At 38.7% G+C, this 24,968-nt stretch overlaps 1 protein-coding gene across 7 annotated transcripts in view; it reads right to left on the reverse strand.

Annotated features, from left to right (window-relative positions):
- The window catches only part of LOC139450440 (glycine receptor subunit alpha-2-like), a 302,790-nt gene that overhangs the window by 46,137 nt on the left and 231,685 nt on the right, over window positions 1-24,968 (reverse strand). The window lies entirely within an intron of this gene.

The following is a 24,968-nucleotide window of genomic DNA, read 5'->3' on the forward strand; positions in this document are numbered from 1 at the left end:
TAATAGGAGCTCCATCCAACACTAAAATCAGGGTCTTTATGAGGTTTATATTTTTTACAATAATGAATGCAGTTGGTCTTGGCTTTTGAAAACTTAAAACCATTTTCAAGGGACCATTTATGAATTTTATTCAAACACAACTGCAGTTGCCTTTCAATAGTATGCATCTTTTTACCACGGCAAGTAATATTAAAATCATCCACGAATAGAGATCCATCGATTGAATCATTTAAAACCTTCGATAAACTGTTAATCTTTATGCTAAATAATGTGACAGACAAGATACTGCCTTGTGGGGGACACCCTGATCCTGATTATAATGATAAGACAGGGTTGAACCCACGCGGACTTGAAATTGTCTGTCAGTTAAAAACTGAGATATAAACTGAGGCAAACGGCCTCGCAATCCAAAGTCATGTAAATCTTTTAAAATACCATGTTTCCATGTTGTGTCGTATGCTTTTTCTAAATTGAAAAAGACAAAAACAACGCGCTGGTTATTAACAACAGCATTTTTAACAAATGACTCCAATCGAACTAAATGGTCAAAGGTACTTCTATATTTACGAAAACCACACTGAATGTTTGTGATTAAATTATTTGATTCTAAGTACCACGTCAATCTATTGTTGACCATGCATTCCATGGTTTTGCCAACACTTATTCAATAAAATTGTCGATAATTGAAGGAATCGGTATGATCACGTCCAGGCTTTGGTGTTGGTACAACTATGGCATCACGCCAAGATGAAGGAAACACACCCGATGTCCATATTTCATCAAAAATGAGCAGGAGGGTTTCTAAACATGGTTCTTGTAAATGTTTCAGGAGTTGATAATATGGGCTTATTGAAGTGCAGTATGAAGCTCATGTATTGAAAAGATTTCATTATAATCTTCCCCATTGTCAGATGTAAAGTTTATTGTTTTCTTTTCTGGCTGTTTTTGATATTTTTGGAACTTTGGGACATAGTTGGAGGAAGAAGAATGTTTAGCAAGGGTATGTCCAAATTTATTGGCAATATCCGATTTATCAGTTAGATTTGGATGATGGATGTTAGATTTAGAGCCCTTACCTTTAATTTTCTGAATCATGCTCCACTCTTTGGACATGGGTGTTCGGAGTTTATTTTAGAAACACAATTTTGCCAAGATTGGCGTTTAGTTTGTTTAAATGTACGCCTGGCTTTAGCATTTAATTTTTTTAATTTATTCAAATTATGCACCATAGGATGGCAACAGAAGTAGCGTGCAGCCTTTTTCCGTGCCTTCCTAGCCTGTTTGCAGTCATTGTTAAACCAAGGTTTACGGATGTGAGGTTTTGCAGAGGACTTAGGAATACAGGTATCAGCTATTTTAGTCAGTTCATCTGAGAATATTTGTATTGAATCAGAAACGTCAGTAAAAATAGCAGGTTATAATTTGTTTGAAGACAATATTTCAAATAATGGCCAGTTAGCTTTGGAAAAGTTCCACCTTGTGGACGGAGGAACGTCAGAAGGAGTAACATGTTTTAATATCGTCGGGAAATGGTCACTTCCACAGAGGTCATTGTGGACCGACCATTCAAATTCGTTAAGAAGATCAGAGTCTGTAAGAGAAATCTCAAGAGATGAGTGGTTACCTGTTCCAGGATGTACATAGGTTTTAGAATTATCATTAAAAATACATAAATCGTTGTTTGAAAGGAAATCTTCTAATGTCTTCCCTTTACTATTTGTACTGGCACTACCCCAAAGGGGAATATGCCCATTCAAGTCGCCCATAATGATACAGGGCTTGGGGAGTTGGTCATATAGTGCCTGAAGTTCAGTTTGATGGAGATTAGAAGATGGAGGAACATAGAGTGAACATAAAGTAAAGACAATGTGTAGTGTTACACGAACAGCAACAGCTTGAAGTTGAGTATTTTGAAGAACAGGACTCTGGATGACATCCTGCCTCACCAAAACTGATGAGCCTCCAGTTGCTTTAGCTCCTGGAGGTGAAAAGAAATTATATAAATTATACTGTTTAATATCAAACTGATCGGTATCTTTTAGATATGTTTCCTGAATACAAAGTGCTGACTGCTGAATATCTTGTATTAATAACTGTAAATCATTGAAATTATTTTTAAGTCCTCTGCAGTTCCACTGAATTATATTACAGGAGCTCATGGTGGCTCAACTGGTGATCTTGAACGAGGTGAAGGTGCAACCTCCATCTCAAGAGGTCCAAAATGATTGTGAACCTCCACGTGGGATGTCAAAGAAGATGGCACCTCCAAATGTTGGAGGGCCCTGGCCCTTTTCAAAATGTGTTTTTTCTCTTTGTTAGTAAAGTGGGCATTGCCCTGGACTTTTTCATTTTCTTTTTCTGGTTCAGTACAATGTGTAATCTCGGTCTGAGAAGCACTCGTTGAGATTTGTGACGCTGATTGATATGTTTTAGGGATATCATCTAGGGTGATATGTTTGTCGGTCACCCAAGATAAGGTTGTCCTGGTAACACGTTGGAACTGTAGGGACTTTGTTGACAGGCGCTGAAGAAGAGACTGTGGCAGAATAGGTTTTTGCAGCAGTAGTTTGGGATAAAGTTGGAACTAACTTTTTTGCCTCATAATATGTGGATTTTGTGTGTATTTTATATTGAGATTTTTTTATTCATGGGCATAGATTGCACAAACTTTTGAGGAAGCAACATGATCACCTTCACAGTTTGCACATTTGATGGAGTCTGTCGTGCAATCGGAGCTCTCATGAGCTCCACCACAACGTACGCATACAGTGTTGTGAGTGCAGAACTTAGCAACATGGCCAAATTTCTGACACTTGAAGCATCAGAGTGGATTTGGCACGTATACCTCCACTCTGATGTTAAAGTATCCAGCTTTGAGAGACTTTGGAAGCTTTTGCAGATCAAAGGTGAACAGGTAAGTATTAGTTTTAAGAATTCTGCCATTTTGTTTTTTGGTGAAACGCTTGACAGCAGTAACACCTTGGTCTTTAAGTTCAGCGACAATCTCTTCTTCGCTCATGTCAGAGAGACAACGAGCATAACCCCTAATGATACCCTGACAGGAGTTAAGTGACCTATGCGCAGAGACAACAACACTGATGTTAACAAACTGCTTTAATCACAGTAAGTTAACAGATTGCTGTCTGTGCGCACATTCAACCAGGAGTGAACCGCTACGAATGCGTGTAACATTTTTGACTACTCCGCAGACACCTTCAATTGTAATGGATTGCCATCAGCAGATGCAAGTACTATAAAGCGAGGCCAAGGAACAGTATTTGAAGCAGCAGCTTCATCGTTAGACGAAATGCAGTCAATGTGTCTATGTTTGTAATTCTTTGATGAACCAGATTGTGTTTGTAGAGACATGGTGTAATAATAAAATTCAACACCCCTACTCCCCACCCGCCATCGAGTGTCAACAAGGACGATGTTGCAGCGGAAGCCAGCCTGCACCATCAGGGCTACAAAGGTGTCATACTCCAGAAAATACGGACATGAAAAGCCATGATATCTTAAAGAAGAAGTGCCAGGCTGGTTCGGCCCATGACACAGTTCCCTAAGAGCACAGAATTCAGAGGTCTATATAACCAGATTGGCCCATGAGCCACCGCCTTCTGGCATAGGACTCTAGGCAAAATTTATAACATCACAATTAATGTTTCATATCGAAAAGTCATTGTTATGATGAAAATGTTTTGAAAAATCAACGTTCCATGCACAGGGCATGGCATGACCAGCCGATTGATAGAATCGGGCCCATTATACCACCCGTCTAGGTGAAGTTAGGGTCAAAGTGGTGTGTTGGGCAAAAGGAACACTGTTCCTGGCTCCAGTGCCCTCAACCACCAGAATCCCTTCCTCCACCGACACAGGGGCGCTGGGTTAACCCACGGCAAACAGGTTGCCCACTTCGGTCGCCTTTTACGACCAGCAATGGGGTGCTGTGGACATATTCTTCCCCGGGTCCACACAGGGGAAAAGCTATTAGCGCTACCCAGAACTCACCACAAGGAGGTTGCTCTTCACGAGTGACGCACCAATAAAGCAAGCTTGTTTGGATTATATTTTAGTCTCACACAATGTAGTACATATAGTTGAAGACACCGATATAATACCTATAATAAATTCTGACTATTCTATTATATTTCTTACTGATGCACTTTCAGATATACAAAGTGGAAAAGGCTTTTAGAAATTAATTTGAGAGAATTAATCGAACAATTAAATGCAGCTAAACTAGAATAGGAAAATTTGCACTGATTATCAGACAATTATCCGAAATTGTATAAAACTGAAGATTGCACATGCATTGGTTTAGAAAACCTATTTTCTGATACCCAGGTGCCAAGACTAGATGATGATATAGGTTCTTCTCCAGTGGGAGAATTGACTTATGATGAGGTACTTAAAGCATTGAAAAAAATTAAAAAGAATAAAAGCCCTGGCCCAGATGGTTTTTTCTGCAGAATTTATAACATTCTTCTGGATGGATCTTCATAGATATTTATCAAATGCTCTAAATTATGCATCTAGAAATTGATCTATATCAGTATCCCCAAAACAAGGATTGATAACATGTATTCCAAAAGAAAATAAACCAAAATCATTTTTAAAGAATTGGCGCCCCATCTCCCTTCTTAACACATCTTATAAGTTAGCTGCAGCCTCAATTGCATACAGGGTAAAACATGTTTTGCCTTTAATTATTCATGAGAATCAAAAAGGTTTTGTTGCTGATATATGGGTGAGGTTACAAGAATGATTTATGATAAGATGGAATATACTGAATCTTACTTAATACAAGGTTTATTGTTATTAAGGATTTTGATTTTGAAAAAGTATTTGATTCTGTAGAAAAAAAATTATGCATACTGTACTAATTTGTTTTAATTTTGGACCAAGCATTCAACATTGGGTTAAAGTCTTTTTCGAAAATATTGAATCAAGTGTTTTCGTAAATGGATATGCTAGTCGCTTTTTAAGGTTGTAAGGGAATGTAAGGGGTTGTAGCCAGGGGGGTCCGGTATCACCATATACTGGTATCTTTATTCTCTGTGCCGAAATCTTAGCAATAATGATAAGAAATAATCACAAAATAAAAGGTATACAGATGGACAGACAGACAGATTTATTCAGTAATCATGCCTCCAGCCCGTAATACATGTTAACATAATGTAGATCATACATGCTTATATACCATCGCGTTATGTTAAGACAAATAGTTTTAGAATATGTTAGAACAGTGATGAGTTACGTATATTCATAACTTTAGATAGAAATAGTCCAATGTGTTTTAAAGTTCTTGTGGTGTTTGTTGACATGAGGTTTAAAAAACTGTTGAAATGTGGTAAAGTTGATTTCACTTTCAGCAAAGCATTCTCTTCTTGCAGCTCGGTATCTGTCACAGATTGACAATACATGATACTCATCCTCAATTAGAGTTAAACCTTTTGAGTGGCAATACACGCACACACGTTCTTCATATGGGATTTTAGAATGTCTTCCAGTTTCAACTGCAAGTTTAAAGTTGTTACACCTGAACATACATATTAATCTTTTATAATAAGCAGAGATTTCACATGATAATGAGCATTTTTCTACATTAAGGAGAGATTTGTACCGTGATTAATATTTGCATTTAGATGAGAGCTCTATGGAGATATGCCAGTTTTGAGAAAGACAGTCATACAGCCTCTGTTTAAATTTCATCATCAATAATTTGCTATCACTGCATTCCTGATTTATCCAAATAAAACCAAATCCATGTTGAACAGGATATTCCTGATGTGTGATGCCCATGTGGTTTTATCAGAGTCATCAAGTGACTTAAGCATACAATAGGACTGATTTGGTAATCTTTGAGGCTCCATATGGATCACTCTGCACCAGTAACTCAAGCGGCGGCACTCTCCCACATTCTCCTACAGGCATGTTGTTATTACTATATTTATTAAGTTTCAAATGTCTTTTGCAAAATCTGTGATGCACTTGCTCAATAGTTTTACAGTAGTTTATTCCCCTTACTTCAGATCCATAGCATAAAATGGGAGTTATAATTCGGTCAAAAAATTTAAAACTTCTCCAACAGGAATATATCCAAACTTTTGTTGAAATTGTTGAAGTGAGAATAAAGCTTTAGTGGCTTGAGCGGTGTCTATCCTTTTAAATAAAGAAGAGCTAATAAAGTTAGACATATCTGTGTTTTAGTCCATGAAAGTTTCGTTGTGAAGAGAGTTCCCAGATATTTATAACAACTCACTGTGTCTATTTGTTCACCTTAAAAATACCATTTCTCAAATTTTCTCAGTGGGCCACCATTCCTAAACACCATAATTTTAGACTTATTGAGATTTATCTTCATTCCTGTTGAATTACAAAATTCTTCTAGTGCATTAATTTTCTGTTGAAGTTGATTTGTTGAGTCTGAAACAGCTGACACATCATCTGCATACATCAATGCAAATATATCTTGAATATCAGTAGTTATAAAAATTCCTCTTCCACTCTTTACCTCCAATTTCATCACTGGTTAATTGGTTAATGAAAATCAAAAAGATTTGAGGACTCATTATACAGCCATGACGGGTACCAGTGCTGCTTTTGAAATAATCCGACAAACCAGAATCTGTCCTCACACAAGCAGAAAGTTTGATGTAGATGTAATTAAATTTAAGAAGTTTCCTCTAAGCCCTACATCATGCATCTTCCCGAGGCAAGTGAGTTAACTGACTATAAAAGTCAAATTTCCACCCTTGCCGAACTAGGCTAGTATTATGGAGTTACATTTTGGCTGGACTAACGAGTCTATGCATAGTCCATTTAAAATCGCGCATCGAAATCGAAATCCGGTTCGTAAAGTGTCATGCAGATTTCGGTCGACTGCAGGATTTGCAAAGCATGTGCACCGCCAACTCGTTGTCAACAGTTATTTTCTAAATCTTTTCGTGTTTTTAATCAAGGTGCTCACGTGATTTGATGCACTTCGCGATGTAAGACTCGTTTTATCACAATATAGATCTTGAATATCGATCAGATTGTCTTGACTGGGCGCCACCGTTTTGTTTGAAGCAAATGCAAGTGATACGAGAGGTTGAATCTGATTGGTCAATAGGAGAGGCATAGAAAGGACATAACTCGTAATAGCCACTGGTGGCGCTACAATCGAGCCCAGGAATTCCAGCCTAGTTCGGCAAGGGTGGAAACTGGACTTTTAAAGTCAGTTAACTCTCTTGCCTCGGGAAGATGTACATCATGAAGCCTTTGAAAAAGAACATCATGATTTATACAGTCAAACGCTTTACTAAAATCTATGAAGATGCAGTAAAATCTCCCCCCTTACTTTAAAAGATATTTTGTTATCATTGCTTGCAAAGTGAAAATATATATGGTCCGCTGTTGAATATGTAGATCTAAAGCCGGCTTGCGTTTCTGAGTGTATGTTTTGACAGTCACACCAGTCTTTGAGTCTATTGTTTAACACTGCTATTAATACCTTACAAAAGGAGTCAATGAGAGATATGCCTCTACAGTTTTGAGGCTCCTGCACCGGTCCATTTTATGAAGCGGACATATAATGCTCTGACCCCAAAGATCTGGGAATGTGTTAGTAAAAATCATCTGATTAAAGAGTTTTGTAAGTAGTGGAGTGATATAGTCTCTGGTTGACTTCACAAATTCTTTTGCAATCCCATCTGGTCCAGAAGTTTTATTATTTTTCAGACTTCTAATGCAGCGATAAACTTCTTCTGGAATAGGGAATTGCAGCTCATGATTAGGGAAAGATAAAAATTTTAAACTGTAGGATTAAGTAAGTTCTTAAAATAGTTATACCATGTGCCAGTGGTGATGTTGTTTGATGAACTACCTTTTCGTCTCTGGGACAATAATTTTACACTACGTTAACCCCCTTTAAGGATACAGCCACAAACATTCACAGATATCAATTTATTCTACTAATATTAAAACATCATTTATTTTTATACAAAACAAATTAACCAAATTACTAAAAAACTCTATTTCCTTTAAAAAGCCAATAATTAAATGACAACCAATTAGTATTAAAAAGATCCTTCATAGATGTAGCCTTGAAATAGTTATCCCTTGTGATGGAAAAATCAACACAGTCAAGCAGGACATGCTTGACCGTGATTCTTTCATCACAAGGGATGCAGAACGGAGGATCCTCACCTTTCAACAGATATTCATTTGTGTAACGAGAATGGCCAATACGACATCGTCTTGATATGACCTCCTCAATTCTGGACTGACAACCCAAGTAGCTGTAACCGATATTTGGCTTAATGTCATGTAATTTATTTATACCTACCTGGGTGTCCCACTTCTTTTGCATCAAATCTCGGATGTAACATCTACTTACAGATTTGATATCGCTATAAGAGACAAGAAGTGGCATCACAGATTTGTTGACTGCTGCCTTCGCAGCAGCATCGGCCATTGTGTTCCCAGTGATTCCGACATGGCTGGGTAACCAACAGAAAACGATGTCGTATTGGCCAGTAGCATGATGATTAAACAATTCAATAATTTCTATTAAAATTGGATGTGTGGAAGACATGTTTTTAATAGCCTGAAGGCAAGAAAGAGAGTCTGAAAAAATGATGAATTCTTTATGTTTAGTTTGATTGTTGATATAATTTAGTGCTGTTAGAATAGCATTTTTCTTCTGCTGTGAAAATAGGAGAGTTATCTGGTAACCGGGATGAGATAGTCCTGGATCCAATGACAGTGGCACTAGCAACAGCGTCACTATCCTTGGATCGATCTGTAAATATAGATTTGTAAGTATCATATGTGCTTCATAATTCATTATATTGCTGTTGATAAATTAGTTGATTTGTGTCGGATTTCTTGAGTTGAGATAATGTTAACTCCACCTCTGGCTTCACTATCTGCCATGGTGGAGAAGAGAAAAGCTGAGTGGGGGCAATGTTTCCCAGATTGATTTGCACAGCAGAAGTATCAGATTGTATTCTTATTCCAAGTGGTGGAATAAGAGAAGATGTTTCATTATAGAGATTTTCGTAAAGTGGGTTAAACACACAGTCATACGCTGGATTAGATTTAGTAGAACGTAATTTAGAGATATACTGTAAAGATAATTTAATGTGTCGGTGTTTAAGGGATGGCTCATCAGCCTCCACATACAAACTGTGAATAGGTGAAGTTCGGAAGGCTCCAAGACAAAGCCTCAGGCCTTGGTGATGAATGGTGTCTAATCATTTTAAATTGCTCTGACAAGCCCGACCATAGATGATGGAGCCGTAATCAAGTTTAGTGCGTATAAGAGCTCCGTATAGTTGGAGGAGGGTTTTCTGATCCCCTCCCCACTTGGAATTAGAGACAACTTTTAACAAATCTAGGGCTTTCAGACATTTAGTCTTTAAGTATTTTATATGAGGTAAAAAGGTTAAATGATGATCGAAAATTATACCCAAACATTTCGCTTCTTTTACAACTTTAATGGGGGAGTTATCTAATATTAGTTCTGGGTCTTTGTGAGGTTAATATTTTCTGCAAAAATGAATACAGTTAGTTTTAGATTTGGAAAATTTAAAGCAATTTTCTAAACACCATTTTTGGATTTTATTTAAACACAATTGCATTTGCCTCTCAATTATATGCATGTTCCTACCACGGCAAGAAACATTAAGTCATCCACAAACAACGATCCATCAATTGAATCGTTTAAAACCTTTGCTAAACTGTTGAATTTGATGCTAAACAAAGTGACAGACAAAATACTGCCTTGTGGGACACCCTGATCCTGCAAAATTGCTTAGGGTCTGAACAGGAAGAAGATAATAAATCTCTTTGCTTACTCAGATATATACACTTTTTATGTGAAAAAAACTTCTTAAAATACCTTCTTTCCTTTCGATACACATTTAAAGCTTGGTCAAAGTCCCTATGATTTCTAAGTGCACGGTATTTACTTTGTTTCACACATTCCAGTTCATCATCCCACCATGGTGAGTTGTTTATTCTTAATACTGTGAAATGGTTTTTTGTAAACTTTTCCAAAACCTTCTCCTGCCTTATGGTACATATTAACAATTGCATGAATGTCTTGATTAACACTGACATTGATCAATGCTGAAAATTCATCATAATATTCAAGAAAAATACTCTGAAACTTTGTTAAAAAGTCTAAATGTCTATCTTCATTCCATGTGTATTTCATCCACTCTTGTGAGTCATCATATGTAAGATCATTTTGGCTATTGATATTGTGCTGACAGTCAGCATTCACATTTTCTTCCATATATTGAGGGTTTGTTTGGTTAAGGTTAATCTCACATGAAAGAGGAAAGTGACAGGATTCATCTCTGTCAAGTACTTTAAAGTCACTAAACTATGGAAAGAGGTCAGACTACTACTACTACTACACTTGCTCCATTATGGGTTATACAGGTGAAGTTACCAACTTTATCTCCCAATAAACGCCCATTTAGGGCCCATAGTTATTATGTCGCATGTTGTTTATAAACTTCCTAAGCATATCAAGATTGTCTGATGGATAGTCTTCACTATTATCATGGATAAATTCAAGTGTATCTGATTGGATGAATCAAGAAAATCTCTCATCCTTGCATTAAAATCACCAGACAGAACTAAATGATGATTATCATGAGTAGTAAAAATTAAAAGTAGTTTCAACATAGTGCATAAGGCGATCAATACCATCCATATCCATCGTGTGATAGATAGGTCAACAAAAAAGATGACAAAAATCCAAAAGCTGTTGTCTGAAACTGGAACACCACACAGCTTCAAAGGATTCATATATTCTTCTGATGATCTTATTTTTCACTAATGACTCTTTGACGAACACTGTCACACCACCACTATATCTCCCTAATACTTTAGCTTTGGGTCTAGCACAGCTGAAAGATCGGTAACCAGTCAAGAAATTTACGAAATCGTTGGACTTTCTCACAAAAGATTCACAAATGCCTATTATGTCAAATGACGCAGAAAAAACCTTAATTTCAGAATCATCAGGAAGACTTACATATTTATACAATCCTTCAATGTTCCACGATAGGATACGGAGGGTTTTTTCGGCCTTCTCCTAAATCACGATCACTATTTAGAGTGTTCTCCCTTGGCAGAGCTATACTTCCGGGCCCACGAGATGTAAATAAACCCACATGGGCGTCTCCTGTCACATTTCCTTGTCTGTTGTCGTGTCATCCTTTACGTTGATTAGATACACATACGTTTGTACCACTGATTCTTTCGTAAGCATAAACTTCTCCATCTATTATGAGTTTTTCATGACGGATCTTCGGGTTTTACCCTCTTTTAAAGCCTCCGAGAATAGACCACTGAGTGAACGTCGGACGTCTCTAACTCGCTTTGTAAGGTCCTCTGACACTCTCGCACCTTGGTTAAAGTTGTTATTCCTTCGTTGTTTATCTTTCGCCGACTTAAGTATCTTGTTTCTGTCTCCTGTAGATACGAAGTTTGCAATTATCGGGGCGTGTGATTTGCCATTTCGTGGTCTGTGCGCTCTTGTTATTAATATGCATCAGCATCAGTAATATTCAGTGTCTCCTTCATGAACTGACGCACTTTCATTTCTGAAAGATCCCAAGTCACCTTTTTCTTCAGCAATATCATGGCAAATCAGGTTATTTCTTCTAGATCTAGATTCATAATCGTCCATTTTATCTTCCATAGCGAGCAAACGTTATGGGAAAATATTAAATCTCTGCTTGCACAATTTGCAGATGATACTACCTTAAGTTTCGATGGATCTGAAAAAAGCCTCCATACCACATTGAGTACATTAAAAAAATTGTCCGGTTTTCGGGATTGAAAGTAAATGCTGAAAAAAACAATTTGATATGGATAGGGTAGAAAAAAATAAGATATAAGTTATGTGAGGACTGGAATCTTAAATGGTCACAAACTCAGTTTAAGTTATTAGACATAGACTTTGATGTTGATTTGGAAAATATGGTTAATTTAAACTATACAAACACGTTTGATAAGATAGAAAAGGAAATGAAAATGTGGGAAAAAGAGAACCCTGACACTACTAAAATCATTGTTCTTAACCAAACTTAATCACCTGTTTTGCAGTGTACCAAGCCCACTCAAAATTTTAATAGAAAAGTTTCAGTGAAAATGTTTTCACTTCATCTGGAGATCTAAACCTGACAAAGTTAAAAGGAAAATTATGTCATTACATCCTACATATGGCGGCGTCAGTGTGGTGGAAATGGTTATCGCTGCACAAATATTAAGCTGGATTAGAGACTGGTTTATGGTAATTCCACGTGGACAGCTTTCTTTTTTGAAAATGTAGCTAGTGCAAATGTAATTTTGCTGGTTGATGCTGTCTATATTAACGAAAAGATTATTCCAAACATTGAAAATAGTGAGTGAGTTAATATTTAAAGTCACATCGGCAGTATTTCAGCCATATCGTGACTTGAACCAGTTAGGCATTTATACATTGAAAATAAGTTTTTGAAGGAAGTTTTGTTATGGTGGTCAGTATACTTGAATTGTTGTGATATTGTTAAACAATCTGTTGGGCACTTGTGAAGAGCAAGCTCCCCGTGGTGAGTCTTGGGTAACGCTAATAGCTCTTCCCCGTGTGGACCCAGGGAAGAAAATGTCCACAGCACCCCATTGCTGGTCGTAAAAGGCGACCAAAGTGGGCAGCCTGTGTTGGCGGAGGATGGTAGTCTGGTAGTTAGGGCACTGGTTCCAGGAACAGTGTTCCTTTGCCAAACACACTACTTTGACCCTTACTTCGCCTAGACGGGTGGTAGGATGGGCCCGGTTCTATCAATCGGCTGGTCATGTCTAGCCCTGTGCTGGAAAATTGTTTGTTTAATTTACTACATTTTATTGTATTTTGGCTTTGAATGTTAAACTTTATGTAAATACGTTTGCCTAGAGTCCTATGCCAGAAGGCGGTGGCTCATGGGCCAATCTGGTAATGTCGACCTCTGAGTTCTATATGTCTCCAATTTCTTGTTATGACCAGAACCAGCCTAGCAGTATTATTGGTAGACAAATATAGTTATTCGTGCCGTATTTACTGGAGTATATCACCCTTGGATCCCCAGTGTTTGCATGCGGTCTCCGCTGCAGTGAAACACTGTCCTTGTTGACACTCCGTGGTGGGTGAGGAGCAGGGGTGCTGAATCTTACTACCTACATCATGTCGCTTACCCATTCTGGTTCCGTTAGAAACGACAAGAAAAGGAGATTAGAGGCTGATCATCTCTCATATCATGAAGATGTTTCAGTTTCAAAACAAGAAACTTGGGCCAAGTTTATAGTCACTGAATCTACAAACGAATCCACTTAAAATCAATCCTTTTGTTATCTCAAAGACAATTCAGTCTATCTGTGGTAAAGTTAAGAACGTTTCACGTCTCCGAGGCGGTTTGCTCCTTGTTGAGTGTGCTAGACGTCAACAATATATAAATTTGCTTAAACAACATCAATTTGCAAACATCAGTGTCGCTGTTTCAGCGCACAAAACAGTAAACTCTAGTAGAGGCGTTGTTAGAGACAGAGCCCCTTGTCTGGCGGACTTGTCTGAGGAAGAAATAGTTGCCTAACTAAAAGACCAAAATGTCACTTCTGTTAAACGCTTCAGTGTCAAGAAACAGGATGGTAGAATTGAACACAGCAACACCTACCTGTTTACATTTGCTTTGTCTACTGTACCCAAGTCCATAAAAGCTGGTTATTTCAATATCGGGATGGAGGTGTATATCCCCTCTCCACTCCGATGTTATACATGTCAAAAGTTTTGGGCATGGTTCTAAAACCTGCCGTTTCTCCCATCGTTGTCACCGCTGCAGTGAGGATCATCAGGACTCTGATTGCACTAAATATCCGAAATGTGCAAATTGCAGTGGTGACCATCTGTCATCCTCTAAATCTTGCTCTGAGTGGCAGATTCAATCAAAAATCTTAAAATTAAAATATGAAACCAATATCCCTTTCCATGAAGCTAAACAACAAATTCTGAGCCAAACTCCAGCAAAGTTATCTACTACTATATCTCCTACTCAGCTGCTGTCTCAAACAAACCAAAAACGGTTTCTATTTCGTGCCAAACGGATTTAACGTGGGTTACATCTGAACAACCAGTGAGTAAAGATACCACACAATCTCAATCTCTCACTTTAGCAACATCTTTCTCTGTGTGACTCAGTCAGAAGCTGAGGTTGATCAAGCTGCTGTTGATATTGACGTATAGACGTAAAAACAACGCAAACGCCTAAATCGTAAAACACAACCATCACAGAGCCCCTCTCCTTCAGAGGTACCTGTAACTGTTGAGGTTCATAACTCATTTGACCCTCTGGAGATGGAGGTGACACAGGAGTCCGTCTTCCCCACGTGACCGTGAGAGATCCCCATAGAACCTCCATGAACCAATCTCTTAATATCATTCAGTGGAATTGTAGAGGACTTAGGAATAATTTTAATGAAGTACAGTTATTAGCACAAGATTATAAACCATCAGCATTTGGTTTCCAAGAAACCTATCTTAAGCAAACTGATAAATTTTAAATGCGTCAGTACGATTCATATAATTCTTTTTCCCCACCAGGTGATAAAGCCACTGGGGGTGCTTCAATTTTGGTGAGGCAGGGCAGTGTCCACAGGCCTGTTTCTCTTAACTGTAATCTTCAGGCTGTTGCTGTCCTACTTATCTTACACATAACATTCACACTTTGTTCATTATGTATTTCTCCATCCTCGAATTTTCAGCAGTCGGATCTGCAGGATATATTTGACCAGCTCCCTAAGCCCTGTATCATCATGGGTGATCTTAATGGACATAACCCTCTATGGGGTAGTTCCAATATTAACAATAAAGGGAAAGTTCTTGAAGATATTATTTCTAATAATAATCAATGCATATTCAACGACGGCTCGAACACATATTTACATCCTGCAACTGGTACGTATTCTGCATTAGATCTGTCAATCACAGATTCTAACATATATAATGAATTTGAATGGTCGGTCCATGATGACCTTTGTGGAAGTGATCATTTTCCGACGGTAATTACAGCTGTAAATCCCACTGATGCTCCACCTTCAACACGATGGAATTTTTCAAAAGTCAATTGGCCATTATTTCAGACTATATGTCCTGACAAATTGAAACCAAACATTTTCATGGATGTACCTGATCCAATTCAATCATTCTCTGACAAACTGAAGAACATAGCTAATGAAACTATTCCTAAGTCCTCTACGAACCCACATATTCGGAAACCATGGTTTAATGACGGATGCAAACAAGCTAGGAAGCGTAGGAAGAAGTCAGAGAAAACAAACTGTATACATTTCTGTCGGAAATATAAACCCCATAAAAACCCAGAACTCTCTTTTGATGTGGGGAGGGGATCAGACAACCCTTCTTCACTTATATATATCTCTAATTCGCTCTAAGCTGGACTATAACTCCATTGTGTATGCTGGAGCTTGCAAGAGTAATTTTTTTAAAACTGGATTTAATCCACCATCATTGATTAAGACTTTGTCTTGGTGCTTTTCGAACTTCCCCTGTTGACAGCCTCTACGTCGAGGCCGATGAACACTCTTTAAAACAACGCCGTATTAAATTGTCACTCCAGTATATTACTAAAATACGGTCCAATCCCTCCAATCCTGCTTATGAATCCGTTTTTAATCCCCTCTACGAAGAACTGTTTCAGAAGAAACCAAAGCTGGTTCCTCCACTTGGAATTCGGCTCCAGTCTCATATTATTGCTTCAAATTTAGATCTTAGATCTCCATACCGACTTTTGACCTCTCCTCCCTGGCAGTTGGTAAGGCCGGAAGTAGACAATTCCCTCACACGTTTTATAAAATCTGACACTTATCAACTAGTATTTCAGCAGGACTATTTACAATTACCGGGTAAGACATAAATACAACACTCACAGTTCAATCTTCACTGATGGATCCAAAGACGGTGGCAAAGTAGCAAATGCCACTGTCGTTGGATCAAAACATTTATCCTCTAGAATACCAGACAAAAGCTTTATTTTCACTGCTGAGGCCAATGCTATCCTTACAGCCTTGTTATACATTCAGAAACAGACTGCATATAAACAATTTATCATCTTTTCTGACTCTCTATCTTGTCTACAGGCACTGAAAAGAGTTTCTTCTGATCATCCAATTATCTTATACATTTTAGAACTTTATAATGATCTTTCAACTGGCCAACACGACATAGTCTTTTGTTGGTTGCCCAGTCTCATGTGGGTATAAAAGGCAACACAATGGCTGCTGCTGCTGCTAAAGCAGCACTCAACAAATCTGTGACACCACTTCTAATTCCATACAGTGATTACAAACCTGTGATCAGATGTTACATTATTATAGAGATCTTATGCAAAAGAAGTGGGACACCCAAGTAGGTATCAATAAATTACATCAAATTAGCCAACTATCGGTTACACCTACTTGGGTTGTCAGTCCAGATTTGAAGAGGTCATTTTACGATGATGTCGTATTGGCCATTCACGTTATACACATGAGTATTTATCAAAAGGTGAGGATCCTCCATTTTGTATCCCTTGTGATGAGAGAATCACAGTCAAGCAAGTACTGCTTGACTATATCGATTTTGCCATTACAAGGGATCAATATTTCAATGTTTCATCCATAAAGGATCTTTTTAATCTAAGTTCTCATTTAATAATACGTTTTTTAAAAGAAGTAGAATTAATTGATAAATTTTGATGTACATAGTTATTTATTTAAGGAATTGTAGTGTTTAATTATTAACCTAGATTGTTTTTGGCTGTGCCCTCGAAGGGGGTTGAAGTAACGTAAAATTATTGTCCTCCTGAGAGGGTATCATAAGACCAATCATTCAGTTTGTTATTCCTACAGCAATTGTAAATAGTAGAATATTTGTAAATTTTAATTACTGGCTAAAATTGACTACAATCACCAGCAGCTGAAGCGATAGTGTAAATCCTGCTGGGGAACCGTGTAGGTAGCAGAAGTATCGTAAGTCCCCACGGTCCCTAGTATGGTGACCTAACTTTGGTTGCTGGTGATCTGTAGCCCGTTTTTATAATGTATTGGTGAATCATAGGTTATTCTGTTAATTGTTCACGCAACTAGTTTTACTTCTAAACTGTGATAGTCTAGTTATTTATACTGTCCGTCGATGAATGGTTTTTATTTGTCTAAATTTGTTAATTATTAATGTTCTCGTCACTATATGGCTGAAATATTGCCGATGTGACGTTAAATTTTAACTCGCTCACTCACTAAACAATCTGGTGAGGATATGATGAGCAAATCTGTCTGGTATAATAATGAAATCAAAACAATGGCACCAAAAGGGTATAGCATATATAAATGACTTCATTGATGACACATGGAAATTGTATGATTTTGATGAATTTGTACAAAAATACAGTTTGAAGTCAGACTTTTTGACCTATCAAGGAGTAAAACTAGCAACAGTCTGGTATCTACAGAATAACAATATAAAACATCGGCTAAAGTTTGCCAAACTATATACTGCCATATAATGTATCAAAAATAAACAATAAAAAGGGTGCCACAGAGAGTCGGTACACACTCTGGGCTGTGGGAGAGAGGTCTGCTTGGTAAGAGAGTCAAACCCCTTCTCTGCTTGAACTTGGCTACAGTATGTATTTAATGAAAGTTTGAACAATAGAAAGGAATGTGATTGGTTGATACACGATTGGTTGTGTCCTATGCTAAATGGATGGCTGGACAGAGGGGAATACTAAATCCTGTTAATCCTGTTGGACTGGCACTAATCTTGTTGACATATTTACTGGATGCTTTGAAAGAGATTAGGGTGTCACTATAGATGAGCTTGTATGGGGGCTAATCCTTAATGAACTATAGACGAGCTTGTATGGGGGCTAATCCTTAATGAGACTTAATTGAAGTAATGTTATTCTAATATACCCCGGTAGGTGATGAAAGATATACTTAAATAAATATCCTTTGTCTGGGAGATGGGATCTTGATACCTTAGGCTAGCATTTATCTAAAAGCTTCTAATCTATTAAACTATGTAGACGTAACACTGTCGTCTCATGCAGTTTGTACCCCAAGCGAGCAACACCTCCCAAGCCAGCACAGAGCATTGCCTGATAGCCAGCCAAGGAGAACTCCAACATCGGTAATTATCACGTCATCCTTTCAGCCTTATTCACATACTCTTACAATCACTCTCACCGTTTGTTTGTTTGTTGTTTAACGCCGAACCTAGCAGTGTTCCAGCTACAGGACAGCGGTTTGAAAATAAACGAGTCTTGGCCAGACAATCAGTTGCAGTTTGTACTCCCAGCGAGCAACACTTCCCAAGCCAGCACAGAGCATTGCCTGATAGCCAGCCAAGGAAACTCCATCATCGGTAATTATCACGTTATCCTTATTCACATACTCTTAAAATCACTCTCACCGAATTAATCATAAAACCCCTAAATCCTTAAAAAACAACAACACTAAATAACCAACACCTTATCCTACCCAATCTCCCTAACACAGCTCGCACTCATTTCTACTCACACCCACGCCCACCACTCAAACACACCCTTTGACCCAACTCCTAAAAGCAAAAAACACCTAATCCCCCCTTCTCCTAAACACAACGCTCGCTCTTTCCTACTCACCACCCACGCCCACCACTCACATACCTCCACTCCTTCGACTAAATATCTCTTAATCCCCGCTTTCCACTTGTCTCACCTTATCCCAGCCTTCCAGAATCAAACTTAATCTTCAATAAATAATCCATTTCCCAAACCCTCCTACTAAAACCAACAACAAATAACCACCGCAACCTCCTCCGCCTCCTAAACACAAATCACCAAGTAAAAACAACAAACCAACTCACCTCCCCAAAACCACCACCACTCACCACAACACACGCTCTCCAACACAACACCCAAACAATATGACTGACACCCGCAACGCCACACTCGCAGACATTCCAGCTCCTTACTCACCCACGCCTGCGGAAGCGCACAACACTTCTGGGAGGTGACTCGAAAACATCGTCCCGACCGAGTATGGCGAAAACACGACATACACCACCCCAACCAAACCAGCTAACTCGCCACCACAAAACACCAAAAAACGCAAACTCGACACATCCACTCCACCTCCATCGCCAACACCCTCCCCGGCCGCCTTCCTCACCACCTTCGCCCTCTACTTCTTCTCAGCAGGCTCAGGCACCACTCTCTCACTAGAACTTTCGGCAGACAAAATAGGACTTTGGTTCAAAAGACAAAAAATAAATTACAACAATATTAAAAAAGCCAACAAAGGATACCAGATAATCTTTCCTAACCGAGAATCTTACAACGCAGCAAATAAAATAACTCAAATATTCCACGTCACGGTAATCAAACAAACACCTAATTGGCAACAATATACACGAGGCGTAATAAGGGTTAACCCAAGGGAAACAACTGAGGACTTACAATTATACTCTCTAGAAGCTAACATAAACCAAGACCAAAACCCTCAACCCCTAATCACCAGCACGCGCAGAATAACCTCAACTAGAAACGGAAAAACGGTCCCAACCTCCATTGTCATAATCAACTTTAAAAAAACCGCTAAATTCCCTGAAGCCCCCAAACACATATCCTTCGGAGCCCACACAAACTTAGAAGTCAAACCCTATATAAAGCAGGTTAAGCAATGTTCAAAGTGCCTCAAATACAACCACACTGCTTCCCAATGCACCTACCCTAAAACTAAATGTAAAAAATGCGCACAAACAGACTGCCCAGGCACATGCACACCCTGGTGCATCCACTGCAAATCCACCCAACACACTTCACTTTCAAACCAATGCCCACACAGACACACACTCACCCAGCAGGCCAACAAACACATAAACATAGAAACGGCTAAAATCCAAACACGAAAATTTGCTACACCTGCATCTAAACCACTCCTCCCTACACCACACCCAAACACCATCCCACAAACAAACACCACACCCATAACCGACAGCTCTGTCTGGGACCCCTACCGAAAAACCGCACCCACCTCACACACACAAGCAGCCACTCAACCAACCACGAACCCTCCCAAAACATCAACCCCCGCATGCAAAACAAACCTCAAAATGACCACCACAACACGACCCTCATCCAAGCACCCTACAGCCCATATGGCAACAACGCTCTCCCACAAGCAAGCACAACAACAAAACACAAACACTAAGAAAACATCAGCTACACCCATCCCGCCAACACCTTCACAACCCTCCACATCACATGCCTCCCCCATGGAAACTCAGGAAACAATAGACACTACTCCAACTAAAACAAACCAAACTTCCCAACCAGCCAACACCCCAAACCTAAATAACCTCACCTTACTCCTAGCATATATGCATAGTCAAAACTCACCAAAAGCTAGTATGGAATCCTTCCACAAAGTAGCTTTCAATCTAAAATTAACCGATCTTCCCTTCTTCCTCTTTAACCTCCATCTAAAAGAACTCACCGAATAAAATAAAAACTAAAAACTAAATCACCAATCACCCGAACCCAATATTCGAAGGACTAAATATTTTTCAGTGGAACGCCAACGGACTCACCTCCCACGGCCATGAACTAAAAACTAAATTTAAACTAAATAAAGGCCCTCACATTGCTTGTATACAGGAAACCAAATTCTCAAAAAAATCGAAATTCACACTACCTAACTACAACTCAGTTAGATCTGACAGAGCTAAACCGAAAACAAGAAGAGCCGCAGGAGGACTAATCATATTTATCAGGGAAGATATAAATTACGAAGAAATAAAAATAGACACGCCAAACCTAGAAGCCAACGGCATTAAAATCACATTAAATAACCGAAACATAAACATCATAAATATTTACCACTGGGCGGAACAAAAAGTCCAACCTGAGGATCTAAACAAACTACTCAAAATAAGCGATAAATCTACTATATTCCTAGGAGACTTTAACGCTCACCATCCTACATGGAGCATAGATGATAAAATAGATACTCATGGCAAATTAATCTCCGAATGGATAGAAACAAACGACCTAGTACTCCTTAATAGCAACCAACCCACGAGGTACGATAAGATAAACCAAAAAATGTCGGCTATCGACCTAACCATATGCACCGCAGATCTAGCCCAAAGCACTCAATGGGAAGTGCACGACGTCCCGCTAGGTAGCGACCACTTCCCCATAAACATAACCATAGGAAATACAAACGTACCAATCCAAACAGAAAACCAAGAACCAAAATTCCATTACAACAAAGCTAACTGGGACCAATTCCAAGATATCTGCAACGAAGCTAACTTAAACGAAATAGAAAATAATGATCCAGAAACCTATTGTAAAAACCTAACAGACTATATAATAAACGCAGCCAAAACCTCCATCCCCTTCAAAGTATCTAAGACAGGCAAACCGACGGTACCATGGTGGAATGAGGAAATAGAACAGACTAGACGAAAACGTAAATCAGCCTTCAATAAAGCAAAACGCGACTACAAATATTTAAACATAGCCCACGAACTAAACCACCAGGTTCAAAAACTAGTCCAAATAGCCAAAAGTAGAGACTGGAAAAAATTCTGCGAAGGTATAAATAACCGTACAGATGCCAGAACGGTCTGGCGCAAAATCCACGCCATTAGAGGCTTAAAACGACATAAAAAAACCCCTAACATTAACAACTCAACCAACCCCGCCCAAAAAGCAAATAATCTCGCCAACCACTTTTCGGCCGTTAGCAGTAACAGCAACTTCAGCCAAAAATTCCAAGATAAACTTAAAACAGAAAACAAACCCACAAAAGAACCAAACAATAACAATCTAGAAATAAATCAACCCTACACAATGGAGGAGCTCCTCTACGTAATCCAAAACAGGAAAAAGGGCACAGCCCCAGGATTAGACCTAACCTCTTACCAAATAATTAAAAAACTCCCCCTAAAACTGCTCCAGGCACTACTCAAACTATACAATCTCATCTACCTAAACGGACAGGTTCCTACACCCTGGAAACAGGCCCTAGTCATACCAATCCCTAAACCTAATAAACCAGCTAATCAAGCTAACTCATATAGACCAATATCCCTAACTTCAAACTTATGTAAAGTAATGGAATCAATGGCTAAAAATAGATTACAACATTACTTAACCCAAAATAACACCATAAACCCAGATCAAAGCGGTTTCACTCCTGGCCGCTCAACCCTAGATAACCTCGCCCGACTAGAACAAGATATTAAGACAGGACAACTAAATAAACAATATACCACAGGCATCTTCTTAGACTTATCTAAAGCTTTCGACATGGTATGGCACGATGGGCTAATACAAAAACTTAAAAAAATAGGACTCAAAGGTCAGATAATAAACTACATCCAGGACTTCCTAAACAATCGTAAAATAACCGTGTGTATAGACCAAACTCTATCGGACCAATGTCCCCTAGAAAATGGCACTCCACAGGGCAGTATCCTCAGCCCCACCCTCTTCAATATAATGATAAACGATCTATTCGAGGGTCTATCCCCTAAAGTAAACACATCAAAATTCGCGGATGATGGAGCCATCTGGATCCGCACTAAAAGCATGAAAATGGCCACAAATCTACTCCAAAAATCTCTTAATAAAATACAACAATGGGCTGACAAATGGGGCTTCTCCCTTAACTCAGAAAAAACAACAGGAATAGTATTCAAACATAAAAACATGAAACCCGCCTCCCCAATCCTCCAGCTAAACAACCAAACAATCAAATTTCAAAAACAAACCAAATTCTTAGGACTTATTTTCGATGAACATCTCACCTGGGATGCTCACATCCAAAACCTAACAACTAAATGCAGTAAAGACCTAAACACCCTAAGATGCCTAACTGGCTCTAACTGGGGAGCCTCCAAAGATACTCTCCTCTCTCTCTACATATCCCTAATTAGATCAAAACTAGACTACGGCTGCGCCATATACAACACCCTAAACAACTCTCTATCCAAAAACCTTGACTCAATACAATATCAGGCTCTCAAACTCATTACACGCACCCAACATGGCACCTCCTACACCTCACTTCAGGCCTTAACAGGAGAAATGCCACTAAGTCTACGCAGGGAACAGCTAAGCTTAAATTTCTGGGCCGCGTCCCAATCAAACCCTCTCATCCAAAACTTAATAAACCAAAACATCAGCCCTAAAAACCAAGCTCTAGCTCGTAAACACCCCTTACTTACCCCAATATCCCAAAGAATAACAAACTACCTAAATGAACACCAAATTAAAAATCTTAAACAAAACTGCAAACAATCAAATATCTTCACCCCTAAACTTAAAATACCCAAAATAGACACAACACTAGCTAGCCAAATGAATAAACAAACCGACCCAAACATAGCTAAAACTACCACACTTGCATACATACACAAAAATTGGCCAAATTGGTGTCACATTTACACGGACGGATCCTCAGATCCGACCTCCAAACACACAGGTTTCGGAGTCCATACCACACAACCAACTAAAACCACACAATCCTTCCGACTCCCAAATAACCAATCAATATTCACGGCCGAACTAATGGGCATGGCCTCAGCCCTCCACAATCAAGAATCCAAAAACAACCAAAAAATCCTAATACTTACTGACTCCCTAAGTGGACTACAAGCCCTCCAAAACAAAAATACCAAAAACCGACCTAAATTAATAAATCAAATACTTAAAAGCTCCAACGACCTAACAAAAGCAGGCAAACAAATAACCTTCTTGTGGATACCCGCCCACGTAGGAATATACGGTAATGAAAACGCCGATAAAGCAGCTAAACTATCCCTTAAAATCCCAGAAATAAGCTTAAACTTACCCATCTCAAAAACAGAAATTAAAAGTGTAAACAAACAAAAAATCACAAAAAAATGGCATAACCTATATCTAAACTCAAATAGCAAAATCAAAAGAGTGCTCAGCAAACCACTAACCAAACCAAAAATTCTCCATCCATCAAAAAAAATCGACAGAGTAATCACTAAACTCCAAACAGGACACACCAACCTAAATAACCACCTAAAAAAATTTAAAAAACACACTACAGGTAACTGCCCACACTGCAAACAACCAGAAACCCCAGAACACGCACTCATCCACTGCACACACTACCTAACACATCGAACCGCATTACAAACCACCCTCAATCTAAACAAGGCTCTCACTCTAGAAGCAATACTAAACCCACAAAATAAACTAGAAAACTTCAAGGCCTTAGGCGTATTCTTAATCAAAACGGAACTAATAAAACGCATCTAAAACCATAATAACCTACCAAATCAAAATCACATAAACAAACAATCATCCACCATACCCAGCTCCCTTAGTTCTCCTCCCCAACCCCATCAGCATCTATTCCAAATCTCAAAATTCCCAAATTCTATATAAGCAACCCCTAAAGCCCCCTCTTGGGTTGCACAGACCACCCTCGCCCCTTTCGGAAACACATTAAATGGCCTGGCCGGGCCCGTGTGCGAAATACGCATCAGTCGGAAAGCGCACGTTAAATCTCCAAAGTAAGTAAGTAAGTAAGTAACACTGTCGTATTGAATAGTATGTCTAGATGCGCTCCCATTACCTTAGGCTAGCATCTATCTAAAAAGCTATAACTGAAACTACTGATATTTTATATATACACTTTACCTGATGATAAATATTACTTGCTAAACTATAATTATATGAAATGATGTATAAATATTACACCATGATAACTCATAAAAGCACTTGATGTGGATCTAATTATTATAGGATAACTTAGTATAAATGTTATCCCGTGCTCGTGCTCGTAAACACCCCTTACTTACCCCAATATCCCAAAGAATAACAAACTACCTAAATGAACACCAAATTAAAAATCTTAAACAAAACTGC

This window comes from Haliotis cracherodii, unplaced genomic scaffold (genome assembly GCF_022045235.1).
Source record: "Haliotis cracherodii isolate W230 unplaced genomic scaffold, xgHalCrac1.p SCAF_8, whole genome shotgun sequence".
Lineage (NCBI taxonomy): Eukaryota > Metazoa > Mollusca > Gastropoda > Lepetellida > Haliotidae > Haliotis > Haliotis cracherodii.